At 48.2% G+C, this 20,827-nt stretch overlaps 1 protein-coding gene and 1 long non-coding RNA gene across 2 annotated transcripts in view; both read right to left on the bottom strand.

Moving 5' to 3' along the window:
* Positions 1 to 20,827, bottom strand: part of PTPRJ (protein tyrosine phosphatase receptor type J) — a 200,086-nt gene that overhangs the window by 67,777 nt on the left and 111,482 nt on the right. The window lies entirely within an intron of this gene.
* Positions 1,933 to 20,827, bottom strand: part of LOC141584890 (uncharacterized) — a 47,897-nt gene continuing 29,002 nt past the window's right edge. Inside the window, exon 2 of the long non-coding RNA XR_012518168.1 lies at positions 1,933 to 20,827. This exon is cut by the window's right edge and continues 20,375 nt beyond it. This is a non-coding gene — a long non-coding RNA (uncharacterized LOC141584890).

Raw genomic sequence — 20,827 nt, 5'->3', positions numbered from 1 at the left:
CTACATCTGTTGTCTCAGCACAGAACCATGGAGTGATGGCTAAGAGCAGGGACCTGGCCTCAGACGACCTGAAGGAAGTCGTTCAGTGCCACCACTTCTGGCTGTGTGACTGTGGGCAGGCAGCCTGATCAACCTCTCTGTCCCTCCATGTCTATTTCTGCCAACAGGACGATCCTTGTATCTGCCTTGCTTTAGCGAGGATTAAGTTAAATGATCAATCATAGCAACCCGGTGAGGTGTTTTTATCCCGATTTTTCAGATAACACCACCAAGGCTCAGCTCTTCCTGATAAAAACCAATGTGCAATCTGAAGCTCATACTCTCCCCAGCATTTTTCCAAAGTATTTTTTTAATAATTTTTTTTTTTAAGAGACAAGGTCTCGGCTGGGCACGGTGGCTCAAGCCTGTAATCCCAGCACTTTGGGAGGCCGAGGCGGGTGGATCACGAGGTCGAGAGATCTAGACCATCCTGGTCAACATGGTGAAACCCCATCTCTACTAAAAATACAAAAAACTAGCTGGGCGTGGTGGCGCATGCCTGTAATCCCAGCTACTCAGGAGGCTGAGGCAGGAGAATTGCCTGAACCCAGGAGGCGGAGGTTGCGGTGAGCCGATATCACACCATTGCACTCCAGCCTGGGTAACAAGAGCGAAACCCCGTCTCAAAAAAAAAAAAAAAAAGAGAGAGACAAGGTCTCACTGTGTCACAGGCTGGAGTGCAGTGGTGCAATCACAGCTCACTGCATTTCTGATCTCACATGCTCAAGTGATCCTCCCACCTAAGCCTCCCAGGCAGCTGGGACTACAGGCACGCACCACCAGGCCCAGCTGATTTTTTTATTTTTGGGTGAGGACAGGCTCTCACTTTGTTGCCCTGAGTGGTCACAAGCTCCTAGGCTCAAGCAATTCTCCCACCTTGGCATCCCAAAGTGCTGGGATTACAGGCATGAGCTACCATGCCCAGCTTTTTTCTCCAAGCATTTAAATAGAGCGACAACTCAGTTGCAGAGGACATGAAGGCACAGAGACAGTAAGTGTTCAAAGACACACAGCCAGAGAGGAAGCACAAGAACCAGAACCCAGACCTTGACCTCAGCCACCCTCCGTAAGCTCCCCCAGTGCCCCTTCTTTCCTGAAACCCAGGCGTGGATTGGGCAGTCACGCACAGCTCACCCTCCTTCTCGCTGCTCCTCCACAAAGTCACTAGTACAGATGACCCAAACCTTCTGCTGGCCCCCGTGGCTGGACGAAAAGAGCAAACACTAAGAAGAGAGATCGGTGGGCGCGGTGGCTCACGCCTGTAATCCCAGCACTTTGGGAGGCCCAGGCGGGAGGATCACAAGGTCACGAGATCGAGACCATCCTGGCAAACATGGTGAAACCCCGTCTCTACTAAAAATACAATAATTAGCTGGGCATGGTGGCACGCGCCTGTAGTCCCAGCTACTCAGGAGGCTGAGGCAGGAGAATTGCTTGAACCCAGGAAGGCGGAGATTGTGCCACTGCATGCCAGCCTGGCAACAGAGTGAGACTCCATCTCAAAAAAAAAAAAAAAAAAAAAAAAAAACAAGAGAGATCAAGCTCACAATTCAGCAGTGACAGACATGGGAAGACGGTAGTATGGCCCACAGTTCTGCCAAAGACTTCCCGTTACCTACAGGTAATGTGAAAAAAGCTGGGCATGGTAGCTCATGCCTGTAATCCCAGCACTTTGGGATGCCAAGGTGGGAGGATTGCTTGAGCCTAGGAGCTTGTGGCAGCAAACCTGTTAGTCAACCAGATGTGCCCAGGAACACCCAGTGCTACACAGGAGGAGGAGTCTTGTCTGTCCTCTTTCCTGAGGGGCAGCTCCTCGCTGGTGAGCCGTCCAGCCTTACTCATTGCTCCCCTCCCCTAGAGATGCTTCTGGTTTCACATCCTCCTTTGTTTGTGCTGATAAGTCGAATCCTTTCTGGGTTTTGTTTTTTTTTTTTTTTTCCTTGCCAGCAGGAAAAACCACTGCCAGTCCCAAATGTGGTTCCAGTCACAGCAATCCTCCTCCAGGCCTCAGAGAAAAAGAAACTGTTAACACAGCTTTCTACACCATCACAATTCAGCCAAACCTGCAGCCGTGACATCGGTGGTCTACTCTGAATACTGGATTCTTCCCACTCAAAAACTAAGGCCGGGCGCGGTGGCTCATGCCTATGATCTCAGCATTTTGGAAGGCCAAGGCGGGTGGATCACCTGAGGTCAGGAGTTCCAGACAGCCTGGCCAACATAGTGAAACCCCATCTCGACTAAAAGTACAACAATTAGCCAAGTATGGTTGTGTGCACCTGTAATCCCAGCACTCTGGGAGGCGGAGGCAGGAGAATCGCTTGAACCTGGGAGGCAGAAGTTGTAGTGAGCTGAGATTGTGCCACCACACTCCACCCTGAGCTACAGAGTGAGACTCTGTCTCAAAAAAAATAAAAAGAAAGAAAGAAAAAGAAAAAAGAAACTAAGTCACAGGGTTCCTCCAGCTGCATTTACCTAAAATTTCTAAAACTCTCCCCAACTCCTCTACGTGAAAATCCTACATATATATACACACCAAAACAGACCTCTATATACCCTCCTCCTCCCCTCTCTCTGATGTGACTGTGTCATGAACCCTGTCTCCCAGTCTGCAAAGCAGAATAACCTCTGGTCTTTGTGGGTCCCATAAAGATGTTTCCTTGCCCAGCGCACCTGGACTTCCCCACTTCTGTATTGTGCATATTGTAAACCAAGTCCTCACATGCTCCAGCCCTAAATCACAGAAACAGCCTCATCCTAGGGCTAAGACTCAGGCCATTTCCATCTGCATTTTATGAAGCTCCCGACGCACATACGTACACACAAAATTAGGAAGTACCAGAAAAGTGTTATAGCTGCTGCCGTCTATTTTTGGTTTTGCTTCTGATCGAGCAACACCCTGACTCTCCCTATAGCCCCTCATTTGGAATATAAGAGGCCTTACATGGGGCGTTTTGTGAACACCAGTAGTGAGAGCCAGGCCCTACTCCCTCTTCCATATACCCTATTGCCCCTCCCTTCAATCCACAGTAAAAAAAAAAAAAAAAAAAAAAAGAAAGAAAAAAGAAAAACTACTAGAACTGCAAATTCCTCTTTCTGAAACATGCAGTTATTAGCCAGGATCCTGGCAGGAGCAGATGACACACTCAACCAGGGTGAGTGAGAAGAGTTTTAAAGGGTCTGTTTTCGGTGGGGGGTCGGGGGGTTGGGTAAGGGAAACCAGTAAGGGATGGGCAAGAATCCTGGGGTAGCAGCAGCGAAGAAGGGCAAGGAGAGAGGCCAGGGTGGCCTCCCCTCATCTCCAGCTAGGGCCTCTCACCGGACTGGCCCACTGGAAGCTGGAGGCCAAAGGCACCCACTGGTAGAGAACATAAAGCTCAGCCTTGGCCGGGCGCGGTGGCTCACACCTGTAATCCCAGCACTTTGGGAGGCCGAGGTGGGTGGATCATGAGGTCAGGAGATCCGGACCATCCTGGCTAACACGGTAAAACCCCATCTCTGCTAAAAATACACACACACACACAAAAAAAAAATAGCCGGATGTGGTGGTGGGTACCTGTAGTCCCAGCTACTCAGGAGGCTGAGGCAGAAGAATCACTTGAACCTGGGAGGCAGAGGTTGTGGTGAGCCAAGATCGCACCACTGCACTCCAGTCTGGGCAACAGGGCCAGACTCCATCTCAAAAAAAAAAAAAAAAAAGGTCACCTCCTCCTGGTGGGCAGAGTAGGGTAGAGACAGGGGGGTGGGTCTCAGGGGCACACGGAGATTCGCAGCACAGAGCCTCCATCACGTCACCACTGAGAGCCCATCAGACTGGCAGGTGTGGACTAGGGTGGTTAGGAGGTTAGTTCAGCTTCCACTGTCACTCGTGAGCTCTGACGCTTGAGGGTCTCATGGAGCTATTGGTCTCCTCAGTTGTAAAACGACGCAGGTGCATCTGCAATACAGACCCCACGTCTGTGTTGTCCCAAGACCTGAACAACACCAGGTTCCTTAACTCCCGGCCTAACAGCTTCTTCCTGCTTCACTGAACCTCTGAGGCCAGCACCCTTCAATTCACTTGGTGACTTCCTGTCCCAGCCCCCAAGGAGCTCTCCAGGCTCTGAGCCCCTCTCTCCCCGTCCATGCTGCTGTCCATGCTGCTGATGCTCTTCCTGTGGCCCTGCAGGGCCCCAGGCTAGGCACCAAAGATACAGGATAGGTGCCAAAGATGCAGAGGGTGCTTAAGGTTGTCCTGACTCTCCAAGAGCTCACAGGCAAGAAAAGCAGTGAAAGATATGAGTGCACGAGGACCTGGTGAGCTTGGGGGATGAGGATGGAGGGGCTTGGTTGGGGGCAGGTTCCAGGGTAACATGCAGGGGTAGAGTGGGAGAGAACATGACATAAAGAGTGACCCTGGCCGGGAACAGTGGCACCCACCTGTAATCCCACTACTTTGGGAGGCTAAGGCAGATGGATCATAAGGTCAGGAGTTCAAGACCAACCTGGCCAACATGGTGAAACTCTGTCTCTACTAAAAGTAGAGAAATTAGCCAGGTATGGTGGTACACGCCTGTAATCCCAGCTCCTCAGGAGGCTGAGGCAGGGAATTGTTTGAACCCGAGAGGCGGAGGTTGCAGTGAGCCGAGATCATGCCATTGCACTCCAACCTAGGCTACACAGAGAGACTCAATCTCCAAAAAATAAAAGAGTGACCCTGTGTGAGAATCGAATGCTAGTCCATTCTGCTTATTATAATATTGACTGAACCCTTAGCTACTGGCCAACCGCATGTCAGATGTTGTATTTAACATCTCATTTAAGCCTTACAATAATCCCAGCAGGGAAGAACTGTGTTTATCCCCTTTTCACAGATGTAGACACTGAGCCTTGGAAAAGTTAAGGTCCTGATTGAGCCTCTTAGAGCCAGTAAGTCTAAGATTCAGCCCCAGGCCAGTTGGACCCTGAAGTCCTTGACCTTAACCCCCGGGGAGCTCTAAACTGGCTCAGCCCTGGGCAGGTCTCAGCTGAGACCGTGAAACCCCAAGGCAGTTCCAGAGCCACAGGTCACAAACCCTGCCGTCCTGGGCTTGGGGACAGGCCCCATCAACCCATTTGAATTGACGAATCAAGACCGCTTGTACAAATTTCTCAAAAGGAGCAATGTTTGGGGGCAAATTCACAGAGCAGCCTGGATTTCAGCAGGTGACAAAGCTCCAGGTTTCTGTTATCCACGGTGGGCTTTTAAGGATGGGTAATAAGTGACTGAATAGCACAATGGGTAACAATAGAATCTTTATCCTTCTAAAACCAAGCCCACACACCATATGACAATAGTTATTTTTACCCACTGACGTAATTAACCAAAATGTGAACCGCTTCAAGCAATGTTTAAAATCAAATAGCAGTTTATGGGATTTGGAGCAGCACAGATTTCCACTCTGAAAGGCTATCATTCTTCCTGCTCTCCCATTTATCTCCCTTGTAAAGATTATCCGACAACTCCCTATAAAACTGGTTCCTGAAAGGTAAATCATCGATCATGAAAGTGACAGGCTGGGAGGGCCCTCCCACTGAACCCAGAAGCCAGACAACGAACACCCATGGTAGAAAGCTTCCCAGAAGTCAGGTGTGGCATTGCAGGGTGGCCTGAGTACCTCTCGTCCAAAAGGCAGGGACAGGCAGGCCAGCAGGCAGCACAGTGAACAGTGCCCCAAGCACAAGGCATCAGGCACAGCAAATTGAGAATAGGCCGGCTTCCCTGCCTCATCTGCTAATAAACTCTCTGAACTTCATGCTGTCATCAGGGACTGTGGGGAAGGGTCAGCATAATTCACAATTCCAGGTCCCAAAAATGCCATGGGAGGCTACAGTGGAAGGAACGAGAACCAACCACCCTGCAAAGATCCCCCTGGCTCATCTTCCCCCTTGGGAAACTGGAAGCACGATGGCCTCTTCCAAGCGCACACAGAAAAAAAGTAGCCGGAAGGCTATTTTGGTGAGGCTATGTGGACTTGGAGACACACAGCTGAGGGTGAGCTTGGAAATCCCAGGCCAGAAGTTTCCATTGGGTATTTTTAGCAATAGAACTATTTTCTCAAAAAGACTCCTATGAAGAACTGCATACATATGTGTATAGAGTTCCGCATTTCATACATATCTCTGTGTGTGTATACGCCATATATACACCTGGATAAAGGCAGCTTTTTCAACGTTCAAATTACCTTGCTTTTTACTTTGAACATAACTGATGTATAATCAAATTAAGAAGCTGATGGTTTCCAGTGAATTTTAAAATTTGATGCGATTTGCTATTTGGGTAAATGTGTTGGTTGGTTGGTTGGTTTGGTTTGGTTTTAGTTTTTTTGAGACAGGGTCCCGCTCTGCGGCACAGGCCAGAGTACAACGGCACAGTCATAGCTCACTGCAGCCTTAAACTCATGGACTTAAGCAATCCGTCAGCCTCAGCCTTCCAAGCAGTTCAAACTTCAGAAATGTGCCACTACACCCTGCTATTTCTTTTGTTTTTTGTAGAAACAGGGTCTCCCTATACTGCCCAAGCTGGTCTCAAACTCCTGGCCTCAACTGATCTTCCCACCTCAGGCTCCCAAAGTGCTGGGATTACAAGCAGGAGCCACCACACTCTATCCTGGGCAGCTGCTCTCATTATAATTTCAAATATGCTTAAATTTGAGAGTACAGGTTGTTTCTATTAAAACAAAGCAAACGCTTATGGAACCCCGACACACCTCCAGGAGCACACTTTAAAAACTAGCGATCTACCCTGTAATCCCAGCACTTTGGGAGGCTGAGGCGAGTGGATCACGAGGTCAGGAGTTCGAGACCAGCCTGGTAAACATGATGAAACTCCGTCTCTACTAAAAATACAAAAATTATCTGGGTGTGACAGTGCATGCCTGTAGTCCCAGCTACTTGGGAGGCTGAGGCAGGAGAATTGCTTGAAACCTGGAGCTGGAGGTTGCAGTGAGCTGAGATGGTGCCACTGCAGTCCAGCCTGGTGACAGAGCGAGACTCCATTTCAAAACAAAAAACAAAAACAAAAACAAAAAGCACTAGCAATCTACCTACCCTTTGACTTTATGGAGGAAGAAAGTGGGTCCCAGAACGGTTCAGCAACTCAACCTAGAGCACCCAGTACCGAGACTAAAATACAAATCCTGGACTCCTCCACAGGGCTAATCTCTTCTTCTAAAGACCATTCTAAAATGGTCAGAATTGGCAATCCCCAAGTCCCCATCTGAACCCTTGCTCCACCTTGTATGATAAATCTGGGGGTCCAAAATTGAGGCTCCCCTGTCTGAACCTAGCCCATTGCCATGCATTGCTTGACCCATGATGTTTCTTAAAATCTTAAGTTTTAAATATTAGGGAGATAGTAGCCAGGCACAGCGGCTCACACTTGTAATCCTAGCACTTTGGGAGGCCGAGGGCAGGTGGATCACCTCAGGTCAGGAGTTCAAGACCGCCTGGCCTATAACATGGTGAAACCCTGTCTCTACCAAAAAAAAAAAAAAAATTTAGCTGCACATGGTGGCACACACCTGTAATCCCAGCTATTCGGGAGGCTGAGGCAGGAAAATTACTTGAACCTGGGAGGCAGAGGTTGCAATGAGCTGAGAGCCTTGCACTCCATCCAGCCTGGGCAACAAGAGCAAAATTCTGTCTCAAAAAAAAAAAAAAAAAAGAAAGAAAGAAAAGAAAAAAAATTAGGGAGATAGCATTTTTTAAATCTCATTTTTTGGCTTCTCAAAAACAGATCTGTCTTTCTCATCTGGCCACATTAAAGCCATGAATTGGATCTGAGTGTCAGCCAAGCTTCCCATGGGGGAAGTGCTCAGAGTTCACAGCCATTCCCTAGTAATGTCACCCCAACGCTGAGGACAAATGGCAGTTGCCAAGCAACGTGGCCCCCACACTGTTGATTCTATCACACATGAGCATGCGAAAGATGGCGAGGCAGGATGCTTTTCCATCTTTTGGTCCATTCCACTTATTTATGTTCCCAAATGTCCCTGAAGACACTGGCATTTGTAACTCTTGATCAAAGTGCACCTTAATATCAAAGTCCACGGGCTGAATGATTAACAAACTGTTTACTTTCTAAATGTCTCTCTTAGGAGGGGATTTCTGGTCAATGTTGGGTGTGAATAAGGTGCACGATGTGAATGTGAAATGGACCATTCTGCCTGACCATTCTCTCCTCACCCCTGAACCAGCCCCTCACACTGCCACCACCACCACCCCCAAAAAAGAGCAAAAACAGGGCAGAGAGTCTCAGCTCTTCAGTCAAAGACTTCTGATTGCATGCACTTAAATCTGAATAATAAAACCACTCCATAAACCCCAGCAGTTCTCTCCTGCGCTGCTCCTCCGCCTTAGAATATGGGTAAAAAGTGCCAGCAGGCACCATTCACCAAATGCTTGCTGTGTTCAGGGCTAGCTCCCCACAGAACCCTCCCTTCCCCATGTCCAGCTGGGTGTATATACAGTCCATGCCCCCCTGAATCCCCAGTCTCCACATCCGTCCCAGAGGAGGGCAGAACACCAACTTCCAAGTTCCGGGTTCGCAAACTGCCTCCAACTGACCACAAAGTGCTAAACGGGTCTCTGTCTACGCTCCGGCCAAAAAGCCAAGGGTGAGTCCTATCACAGACCCATGAGGAAGATCAGCAATGAGCTCAACAGACCCAGATACTTTCCACAGAACTACTCTACCGTCACCCGGGTCCTTCCAAGGCTTTGCCAACAGAAGCTCCTACAGCCAAACGACCACCCCACTGACCCCCACCACACTACAGACGTGAGGAGGACAGAGACAGGGTGGGCAGAGAAGCTGCAGGACTTGGAGTCAGGCCTGGGTTTGAAGCCTGGCACCACCAGCTAATAGCAGTGACCTAACTTCTTGCATTTTTTCACCTGTCAGTTACCATCCACTCTACAAGCTTGGTGAGGGGATTAGCAGCACACAGTAGGGTTTAGAAACAGCAGCAAATGTCACGGACCCCAAAAGGAAAGTCACCTGGCATTGTCAGTCACTGAGTATGGGAACTTTGAGGACAGCGGGATCCAATCAGCTACAGCAACCTGAGCAAGCCACTTACCCGCTCTCAGCAATGAGCAACGGCAGGTGAGGGCTGAAGCAAGGGCAGGTCAGTGCTGATCAATACTGAACCTGAGACATGGGCACTTGGGAGTCCATTTGATCATCTTCTTTTTTTCTTTTTGAGACAGACTTTTGCTCTTGTTGCCCAGGCTGGAGTGCAATGGCATGATCTCAGCTCAGTGCAACCTCTGCCTCCCAGGTCCAAACAATTCTCCTGCCTCAGCCTCCCAAGTAGCTGGGATTACAGGCACACGCCACCACATCTGGCTAATTTTTTGTATTTAGTAGAGATGGGGTTTCACCATGTTGGCCAGACTGGTCTCGAACTCCTGACCTCAGGTGATGCACCCACTTCAGCCTCCCAAAGTACTGGGATTATAGGAATGCACCACCACGCCCAGCCTCGCTACGATAAAGAAGGGCCAGAAGGTATCTCTAACACAGAAGCCTGAACAGCAGAGAGGGCCAAGTTGGTGTCTTGGATTCTGCTGCATGAAAGGAGGAACAGGCCGGGCATGGTGGTTCACGCCTATAAATCCCAGCACTTTGGGAGGCCAAGGTGGGCAGATCCCAAGGTCAGGAGTTCAAGACCAGTCTGGCCAACATAGTGAAACCCCATCTCTACTAAAAATACAAAAAAATTAGCCGGTGTGGTGGTGGGCACCTGTAATCCCAGCTACTCGGGAGGCTGAGGCAGGAGAATCACTTAAACCCGGGAGGCGGAGGCTGCAGCGGGCAGAGATTGTGCCACTGCACTCTAGCCTGGGCAACAGTGCGAGACTCTGTTTGAAAAAGAAAAAAGAAAGAAAGGAGGAACTTGAGCTGAAATTCTCAGACTGGCTACATTCTTGTTTCCTGCTGCCCATCACGGCCAGAGCTGCGCTGAGCCCCCAAGGCAGCCACCCTACCTCTACCCAAGGAGCACAATGCCCACCACAAAGCCTCTGTCAGCCCCACAACCCACACCTGCCAGTGGGCTCTGCCGAGGTTAGCTGGGAGCCCAGGACCCAGGCTCCCTCCTCCCCACATGCCAGTAAAGTCTAAGGGTGGCTTGGGAGTACGAGATTAGAAGGACATTTGAGCCCAGGAGTTCAAGACCAGCCTGGGGCAACTTAGTAAGACCCCTTCTCTAGAAAAAACTGCAAAAGTTAGCTAGGCATGGTGGTGCACACCTGTAGTCCCAGCTACTTGGGAAGTTGAGGTGGGAGGATTGCTTGAGCCCAAGAGGTTAAGGCTGTAGTGAGCCGTGATTCTGCCACTGCACTCTAGCCTGAGTGACAGAGCAAGATCCTATATCAGAAAAAAGGAGGCCATCATGTACTAAAAAAAAAAAAAAGATGTTTCCAATTGTGAATTCATTATTGAGAAGTTATACAAAATGGATAAATTCAATGCTATAATCAAAACTTTTGTGTAAAAAAAAACAAACCAGAAAATAAAAAACACCTATAAGCAAAATTAAAACTAAATGCCAAATTAGAACAACAAAAAAAAAAGTCTAAAGGTGGGCTCAGACATCTCAGGTGGTGGTGACATGTTAGCTCTTAGACACAGTCTCCTGCCTACAACAATCCCTTTCAATTAAAAGTTAGGGCATCATTCGACTTCAATCCAGACAGCACAGGAAACTGCCGCTGTTCCGCAATCCGCTTTCAATGATAACCTAAATACATCCATCAGCAAAGGCAAAAAAAAAAAAAAAAGAAAGAAAGAAAAACAAGTTCAAGGCAAACACATCCAGTCATCCTAAGACTTTTGATAAAATCGCACCTTGGCAAATCACATTGGGCAGGTACTCGCAAGCCAGAAATGCCACAAAGCAGACACTTTTATTTGATATCCATGCAATGTAAAGAGAACTGAGCATCAGAGAGATCACTGGAGAGCTGGTGCATCAGAGCCTACCCACAATCAGAAGAGTGACAGGAAGTGACAGGTGATTTTCAACATCTCATCAAGCCTCATGAATGCCCTAAATCAGGGGGCGGCAAACAACTTCTGTAATAGGCCACACAGGAAACATTTTAGGCCTGACAGGCTTTAAACCCTGCCCTTGTACTGTGAAATCAGTCATCGATGACACATAAACTAACGACCATAGCTGAGTTCCAATAGAACTTCACTTACAAGCATTAGATGTGTATTTCATGTAATTTTCACATGTCATGAAACGTTATTCTTTGTTGATTTTTTTCTTCACTCATTTAAAAATGTAGAAACTATTCTTACCTCTTGGGCCATCCAAAAACAAGAGGTGGCTGCACTGACCCATGGGCTGTAGTTTGCTGATCCTTCCCTAAATCATGCATTTACCCTGGACAGAGCCACAGGGACGGACCCACAGCAGCTCAGAGCGGAGACGGGTGGTCTGGTCCTGATTCTATATCCTGGTTCTGATGATTACTAGCTTGAGATCTGAGCTAAATTTCAGTCTTCCCCTCTGAAAGTAAGGATTATGGCAGGACCCTCCTCAAGCCTTTGAGAATTAAGTGAAATAATATCAGGCATGAGGCAGGTATTTGAGAGAGGATAACTCTATTATTACTGTCATTGTTTCTTTGCTTTCGTCTAGATTTCCATCAACCCAATTTTAGAACACAGGATCTCAATGCTTGTCTAAATTTCCAGTTGGAGATTTTTGGTGCATAAGACAAGGGAAGAAACAAATGAATATAGGTTATTTAGGAAATAAAATGATTTGAAATGTGGGTCCACTGGAAACAGAGGATGGTGGCTGGTGATCAAGGAGGCAGAGCAGGTCCTGTGGTGTCCAGGACATGTGCAGCCTGACCTACTCTGTGAGCCTCGGCGTAAGCCGCGCTTTACCATGAGTTTACCTTATCCCACTAGTTAAGAGTAGAAACTGTTGAGGTAAGAGGAGTCACAGACTCCCCACCGGAGCCTAGCACGTGGCCTTCCCCATTACATGCTCATTCAGCATCCCCTGGGAACTGGCTGGTGAGTGAAGTTTTAATGGGATTTTCAGAGCCTGGAACAGAGCTGGCCTGGCCACTTGTGGGCCAGGGTGAATAGGCAGGCATGGACACCAGGGCCTCAGGGGCAAGCAATGCCACTGTGTGATCAGTCAGAAAGGGGACGAGATCCTAGGGATTATCTATACCAACGGCCTCTGCTTAGCGTTGAGGAAAGAGGCCCAGAAAGGTAAAGCGACTTATCCAAAACACCTGGGTCTGAAACTCATTCATTCATCCCAGTTCACTGACTGTCCCATAAACCAGGCCCTTTCAGCTCTCCAGGGACCAAGTGAAAGTCCTCTAGTCTTGCGTTGCTTAAAGGCCGGCAAAAGCAACAAAGAAATAACAAAAAAATTTTTTTCAGGCAGGGCGTGGTGACTCCCGCCTGTAATCTTAGCGCTTTGGGAGGCCAAGGCGGGTGGATTGCCTGAGCTCAGGAGTTCAAGGCCAGCCTGGCCAACATGGTGAAACCCTGTCTCTACTAAAATACAAAAAAAAATTAGCCAAGCATAGCAGCGTATGCCTGTAATCCCAGCTACTTAGGAGGCTAAGACAGGCGAATTGCTTGAACCCGGGGAGCTGAGGTTGCAATGAGCTGAGATTGCACCACTGCACTCCAACCCAGGCAACAGAGTGAGACTCCATCTCAAAAAAAAAAAAAAACAAAAAAAAACAACAACAAAAACCTCCTTTAGGTGAAACCATTGAATTTGGCAAGAACAACAACTTTTCACATCTTACCATTTTATGTCTCTTGATCTCATTCTGAACTTTTCAACATACACACTTTTTTTAAAAAACAACAGCTGTAAATCAATGCTTCTATAAAGGAAAGGGTGAGTCACCAAAGCAGGACTCACATGTCAGGTGCCTTTTTCCATGTATCAACATACCGCAAATTCCCTGAATGAGCCAGGCTGTCATCCTCCACCGTGGCTCATGCCAGGCCTGCTACCTAGAAAGTGAGAGCTTCCTCACTCCCTCCTTTGCCCACTCAACTCCTGCTCATCCCTCTGTGAGGATGACCTCTCTAAACTCCCCACCCCAGCTCAGCCAGACCCTTTCCCGGTGGGTCCGCTCAGCACTCACCTCTGACCACCAGGTGCTGGAATGTCTATGGACTGGCCTGAGACTCAATACCCCATGCCTAGCACTTGAACTGGCTGGCAGGGGGCTGGCTGGATGGGGAGCAGGAGGGTGGACTGAAGGATGAGAGCAGGGACAGGGTCTGGGCACGAAAACTAAATTGGATTTGGGCAGCAGGAAGGAACACAAAACAGCGATCAAGCCAAGAAGAAGGTCAGAGGCCAGTCGGGGTGGCTCACACCTGTAATCCCAGCACTTTGGGAGGCCCAGGTGGGCAGATCACAAGGTCAGGACATCGAGACCATCCTGGCCAACATGGTGAAACCCTGTCTCTACTAAAAATACAAAAATTAGCTCGGCATAGTGGCATGCGCATGTAGTCCCAGCTACTCGGGAGGCAGAAGCAGGAGAATCACTTGAACCCGGCAGGTGGAAGTTGCAGTGAGCCAAGATCAGGCCACTGCACTCCAGCCTGGTGACAGAGAAAGACTCCATCTCAAAAAAAAAAAAAAAGACAAAGAAGAATAAGGTTAGAAAAAATTTCAAAGGCAAGAAATCACAAAGAAGATGGTTCTCACAGGCTGGGAGGTATCAGAACCATCCAGGGATCTTGGTGAAAACACAACGACCCAGCACTCTTCAACTTCAATCAGGCTGGGCTCACACCAGCCAAGGCCTCTGTTCTTTATCAGCTCTCCAGGTGACTGAAACACTCTCTAAAGTTTGAGAACAACTGGCTTCAGGTGCTGTAGAGGGACAATGAAAAAAGATGATACAGCCCCGAGTCTGCTCTGATCCAAGGCAGCCACAGCCACAAGCCCCCCGGAAGGGCCTGAACAGCTCCAGGGGGTGAACTGGGAGTTGCTTTGGTTGGAGGAAAACTCAATCCAGAATAAATTGCAGACATTCTTTAATAGTCTTTAAACAAGTGAAGTTGGTGGAGGGGGGCAGGAACCTGTTGGGCTAAAACCAGGATAGTTTTTGGGGAGAAAGTGGCCAAAGGGAGGGCCCTCCCCTCCCCTCCCTCTGACGCCCTGTCCTCTGACGCCCTGTATACTTCTGACAGCTTCTTCCATTTCTCCCCTCAACAAATCCAGCAATCCAACAAATCTTAGATAACAATCTCATCGGCCTTCTCAGGAATTTGGGCTAAGAGTGATTTTCCTCAATGGCTAAGAACTTAACACCATTTTCATACCAAGATCAGGAAGACCAATCCTCTGCCCCTCAGTGCCTAGCAGATCCTTTTCCCACCTGCTGACCGGCATCATCCGTCCACACAGCACACATGGGTCACACCGCAGAGCCCGTGCTTTGCTCTGTGTGCTTTCAGGAAAGAAAAGCTACACTGAAAAGGCACAATGGGTGCAGACACATCTGTAAACGGCCATCAACTGTGATCAACTGAGTAAGTCAGCAATTTACAGAAAAAGAAGAGTGCTGTGGGAGTCAGGGCTGGGTTTGAGTCTCTGCCCTATAACCCACTAGTTGAAAGCCACAGGTGAGCCATCAATTCTCCTGAAGCATCAGTTTCCACATATTCATGGGGGAAGCAATGTGGCCAACCACAGCTGTGGCAGCAAAGAACTTCAACAGGCACTTGTACAAAGTATATGTGCCTGTGGCTCACGCCTGTAATCCCAGCACTTTGGGAGGCTGAGGTGGGTGGATTACCTGAGGTCAGGATTTCGAGACCAGCCTAGCCAACATGGCAAAAACCCATCTCTACTAAAAATACAAAAATTCGCTGAGTGTGGTGGCATGCACCTGTAATCCCAGCTATTCAGGTGGCAAGGGAGGAGAAACCACTTGAACCCCGGAGGTGAAGGTTGCAGTGAGTGAGATGGTGCCACTGCACTCCAGCCTGGGTGACAGAGCAGAGACTCTGTCTCAAAAAAGAAAAAAAAAAAGTGTATGCTAATAAACGTTATACCTGGTTACACCCACAAGGTGAACTCATCTTCAGAAGTAGCAACATTTAGCTTTGAACAAAAGATATTCTCCCCCTCCTTCTACCCATCCCTCTCTCCTTCTCACACACACACAATGGTATTTTACCCAGTTGAAGATAATTATTAACTATTAACAATAATTACCACATTGTACAAATAAATTGCATTATAGAAAGAGTCGCTCTCTTCCAAAGTTTGCATTAACAAAGAAAAAGCTAAAATTCTCAAAGTCTCGTAAGTCCAGTCCATCTTTCTTTGCCACCTAATAAAACACTTTTTATTTCCTTTCATGGGCTTAAACTTCACTAAAAGGCAAATTGTCTGAGGGCACGCTGCTGAGACAACAGGACTCTGTGTGTGCTCAAATAATCCCCTGTTCCAGTTGACTGTTTTCTATTTTTCTGAATAGACACTGGACAGAATTGGGAATCAGAAATGGTCCTGTGATCTCTCTAATTGCTTCCACAGACAAGTCCAAAATGGGTAATTTTCTTAAAACACACAACTGACCCAAACTCCAAATGCTCCTCAAGGAGCCTCAGCCTTCTCTCCGACCAGGGCCCGGCTCCCTTGGCCAGGCCTCACCCCCTCAGGGCTGGGCAAAGATTCACATGGCACAAAGGGCTGCCCCTCCAAAGACCCGTCACTACCCAGAACTTAGAAAGGACAGGCCAGGAAGTCGGAGACGATGTGTTCTTGGACATCCATCCTCTTGGCCACCCTGAAGTTGACCCAATGTCTAATCCAAAATCGAACATTTGGAGGTCACTCTGTGACACAGAACTTATGTGCACCAAACACAGCCTAAAGGCCACATACAGACTTCAAATACACTGATCACAGTCAACACAGCAGAAAAACCTACCAAATCTCCAATTTGACACATCCCAAGAGAGATCAGTCTAAGACCCTCCAGCATTGTACTGGGGTTCTCCAAATCCTGTATCTGATCTGCAAGGAAACAGGTCCAGCTAATCAAAAAGTTAGGCCGAAAACCCCACGCAGAGGCTAATGTCTTATCAGGAAAGAGTACAAGGTTCAGATTCCCCACACGCTTGACATCAGACAGAGAGGCACTTCATTTCGGGCATCAACCTCTGTCAAAGTTATTTCCCCACTCGGTAAACTTATGCCACAAAGATCTCATTATGGTACTTGGTTAGCTTGACAAAATGACTTTATTGCCATTCGTTATAAAAAAAAAAAAAGTAAAAGAAGCTCCAGCAAGGTCATTTTGGCAAGATCACATGGTGGCACTCTCTATGGGACCTAGCAATGTAAGAATTTTCTTCTCACATGTTTTAGCAAATCAAATATCAGGGGAACACTGTACGTGGTCCTTGCTTTTCAAAGAAAAATTTCCCTGCTTGCACTGTGGCTTCTGACATCCTGCCAAGTTTCAGACACTGAAATACGAATGGGATGAATAAGGATTAAGAAAGAGTAAATGCTATTAACAGCTCTTCTATTGCATGCATCTATCTTACTCAGGAGCCAATGACCCACCAGGGAAAAGAAGGGCTGGGAGGGAACCCAGCTCATTCAACACCTGCTCACAGATGGCAAGGTCGGCAGTTAATGCTGGGCTTTCTCCAACCACAATCATGTGTCTGTCAAAGGCCTGCACCACTCATCTTGACACCTAATCAAAGAACACTTCATCATGGATCGTCAGAGCTGCAGGAGCCATTAGCAACCAGTGGCTTCCCTTTTTCTGTGTGATGGGGGGAAGGAGAAACATCTTCTTGAGAAACTACATTTTATAAGACACCCAAATGAACTCAGATAAAATGGGTAACATTATTAGTAAGCCTTAATTTGAAAATTCCAAATTCACAGCATTTATTTCTTACAGGGTATCAATCTATTTCAAAAAAGCAATTTGAGTAAACAAAAAATATGTAAAATCGGGCCAGGCGTGGTGGCTCAGGCCTGTAATACCAGCACTTTGGGAGGCCAAGGCAGGCGGATCACCTGAGGTCAAGACCAGCCTAACCAACATAAAGAAACCCCATCTCTACTAGACATACAAAATTAGCTGGGCATGTTGGTGCACACCTGTGATCCCAGCTACTTGGGAGGCTGAGGCAGGAGAACTGCTTGAACCCTGGAGGTGGAGGTTGTGGTGAGCCAAGATCATGCCACTGCACTCCAGCCTGGGCAACAGAGCAAGACTCCGTCTCGAAAAAAGGAAAAAGACACTGAACTTGTCAACAGTAAGTAAGATGCTAGCTACCCTTATCAGTTTTGGTAACTACCTTGCTATCCCATAGCAGTAGCTATAAGCACCTATCTGTTTTGCTTTGTTTTGTTTTGAGATGGAGTCTTGCTCTGTCGCCCAGGCTGGAATGCAGTGGCGTGGCGTTGGCTCACTGAAACCTCTGCCTCCCGAAGCAGTTCTGCCTCAGATTACTGATAGCTGGGATGACAAGCATGTACCACCATCAGGCCTGGCTAATTTTTGTATTTCTTGTAGAAATGGGGTTTGACTATGTTGCCCAGTCTTGAGTAAACTCAAGCAATCCACCCACCTTGGCTTCTCAAAATGCTGGGATTACAGGCATGAGCAACCATACCCGGCCACCTATCCGCATTTCTAAACCGCCCCCAGGGGCCTCCAGAAATAGCAATTCATGCTGCCAAGGCCTATAACCTACCAGCTTGACAGGGGAGGCTTATCCCTACCCCACAGACCAGCAGTGAAAGCTTTAGGGCCGGTCCTACCTCCAGCAAATTCTGGGCCCCAGAAAACAGGTTTGGATCATTCCTGTGGTTGGGGAGGGGACACCATCCTTTGAAATAACAGTCCTGCATAAAGATCAAGACCGCTCAGGAGGTATTTCCAAAACGCTGACTTCACTCTGGTTGGTTCACTTAGTCTTGCCTTGAAACCAATTCCGAGGAAGCAGGTGACTTTCAATCACCTGAAGGAACAAAATGTCAAATCCAGAGCAGAAAAGGAAAAGAAAAATTATGGAAACAACTACATGTTTTCACCCTAGAGAAACCCAAGTCAAGAGCTGCCTTTAAGCAGAGAGTATTGGTGAGATCAGCTGGGTAGTGACTTCTCCAGCAGTCTCCAAACACCCATAACTAAAAAGAGCCATCCCGCGCTAAGGCCCAAAAAGATTTTATTTTGTAGCCTGACCTTTTACACACACACACACACACACACACACACACTTTCACACACTTAACGCCTCACAGAGAAATAACAAGAAAATGCAAATCTGGGACGGTAATGGTATTAGGGCAATAGCAAGCTTCTACGGAGCTCTTCTGAAAGCCAGGAAACATTTCAACACCTTAAGTAATCCTAAGAACATTCTGTGACGTAAGGGATGCTCCCATCTCCATTTTACAAATGGGAAGGTGGAGATGCAAACACAGGAACGGAATCACCCAAGACCATACAACTCACTCGCAGCTCGCAGCTCAGTGGCACAGAGGCTCCTAACATGGCCCCACCTTCCTCCTCGGGGCACAGTTGTTCCCTAGGGCCCACACACGCCCTGCCTTGCATCAAGGAGGGGTTTGCTAGATTGCAGATTGAAAAACCCCTCCTAGGTAAATAGGCCAATGCCTTCATCTGAAGTCTTTGGAATGTAGTGACAACCAGCCTTGGGTTTGGGAAGCATCACCACCTCCCATGCTCATCCTTTGGAGGGAGGCAGGCTGGGTGCCTTTCCCAAAATGCTTGACGTCATGAGGCGGATGCACCAGCAGGACAAGGACTGGGCCTGAATGACTCACAGTGGAGAGCTCTGGCCACAGACCCAGGCGGGCAGGACCAGGTGACGGACAGCTCCAGAGCACAGACACCTGAAGGGACCGAAGATGGAAAAGCCGGTGGCCCACGCTCTTCTCAGGAAAGGGAAATGTGCACTCCTGGCCTCTCGAATTTAAGCACGTTTGGAAAATGTTCATCATAAGGTATTTATGACATTCTGACCGTTTCAAACAAACCAGCCCTCTCTGACACTGAGGTGTGCTGGGTCCGAATGACAGCAGCATTCCAGGGCAGGAAACGGCCTGCAAGGCCTGCGTGCACCCACTGCTGGTCTGGGAGGACAACAGAGGTGCTATCCTGCTGCACGGATCTGTCTCTTAAGAGGGCCACCATGCTCGTCTCTGACTGGAAGATGTCACTGAAGCCTTCTCCTTAGGGGTGGCTCCAGGAGACACGTGAAAACCAGCCACCAGCCTCTGCTGGCCCTTCAAGAGAGGAGACCGGTGTGCACTGGAGGTCTGGAAGAGAGAGACCACCTCCTACTTCCTCCCTGAAGCTTGGGGAGCAAGTGTTTGGAGAAGAGAAAAGAGGGCACCTGGAGAAAGGGAAGGATGCTGGGGCCTGGGGCTGTGAGCCTCATGCATCAGCTAAGGACGCACAGGTAGGTGCTGCGCTGTGCCGGGGACAAGTGCTATGACTGCCCTCGAGGGCTGCTTCCAGGCCGACCGTGGATCACACAGTAGACGGTGTATTAAAGAGGGTTTCCTTGGTTCAGGGAGAGAGGACTGAACACTGCTATGTTTAAAAATGTTTTCCAGCCGGGCGCAGTGGCTCATGCCTGTAATCCCAGCACTTTGGGAGGCCAAAGCGGGCAGATCACGAGGTCAGGAGTTCCAGCTTGGCCGATATGGTAACACCCCGTCTCTACTAAAAATACAAAAATTAGCTGGGCATGGTGCCATGCACCTGTAGTCGCAGCTACTTGGGAGGCTGAGGCAGGAGAATCGCTTGAACCTGGGAGGTGGAGGTTACAGTGAGCCGAGATCACGCCACTGCACTCCAGCTTGGGTGACAGAGCAAGACTCTGTCTCAAAAAAAAAAAAAAGTGCTTTCCATCCTTTTAATAATAACAACCAATACACACTATGAGATGACTACCGGGAAGCAGTTCCCTAAGGATCTTATAGGGGATATTTCATTAAATCCTCATGACAACACTTTGGGGTATATGATAATCACCCCCATTTCACAGATGGGAAATGAAGGCGCTGCACTTCCACGGCTGGCTCAAGGCTCCAACAGTCCGATATGGCAGAGCTGGGCCGGGAACGGGGCAGTCTGGCTCCGGAGCCCCCTCTACTTTACACCCTCCATAAAAACTCCTTCTATTTACTGCAAACAGCTCCAGGTGCCACGCATCTTGCTAAGCATTTTACATTTATCACACAGCAGCTCTTCACGTGAAATCCATCAACTCCACTGAAAAATGTATACATGCACACTATGACAACTAAATTTAACACACTTTTTAAAAGACTGAAAAGACACACAACCATTAACAGTGGGCTCCTCAAGTGATAGGAAACAGGCAATATTTATTTTTTATTTGTTTTGTTTCTGAGATGGAGTCTCGCTCTGTCACCCAGTCTGGAGTACAGTAGGGCAATCCCGGCTCACTGTAACCTTCACTTCCTGGGTTCAAGCAATTCTCCTGCCTCAGCCTCCTGAGTAGCTGGGATCACAGGGGTGTGCCATTATGCCTGGATAGTTTTTGTATTCTTAGCAGAGATGGGTTACACCGTGTTGTGCAGGACGGTCTCGAACTCTTGGTCTCAAGTGATCCGCCCACCTTGGCCTCCCAAAGTGCTGGGATTATAGGCGTGAACCACCACTCCTGGCCAATATTTATTTTTTTTCTAACATGTTTCTGTGCTTGTCATAA

This window comes from Saimiri boliviensis, chromosome 6 (assembly GCF_048565385.1).
Source record: "Saimiri boliviensis isolate mSaiBol1 chromosome 6, mSaiBol1.pri, whole genome shotgun sequence".
NCBI classification, from domain to species: domain Eukaryota; kingdom Metazoa; phylum Chordata; class Mammalia; order Primates; family Cebidae; genus Saimiri; species Saimiri boliviensis.
This window is presented reverse-complemented; position numbering and strand designations above follow the sequence as displayed.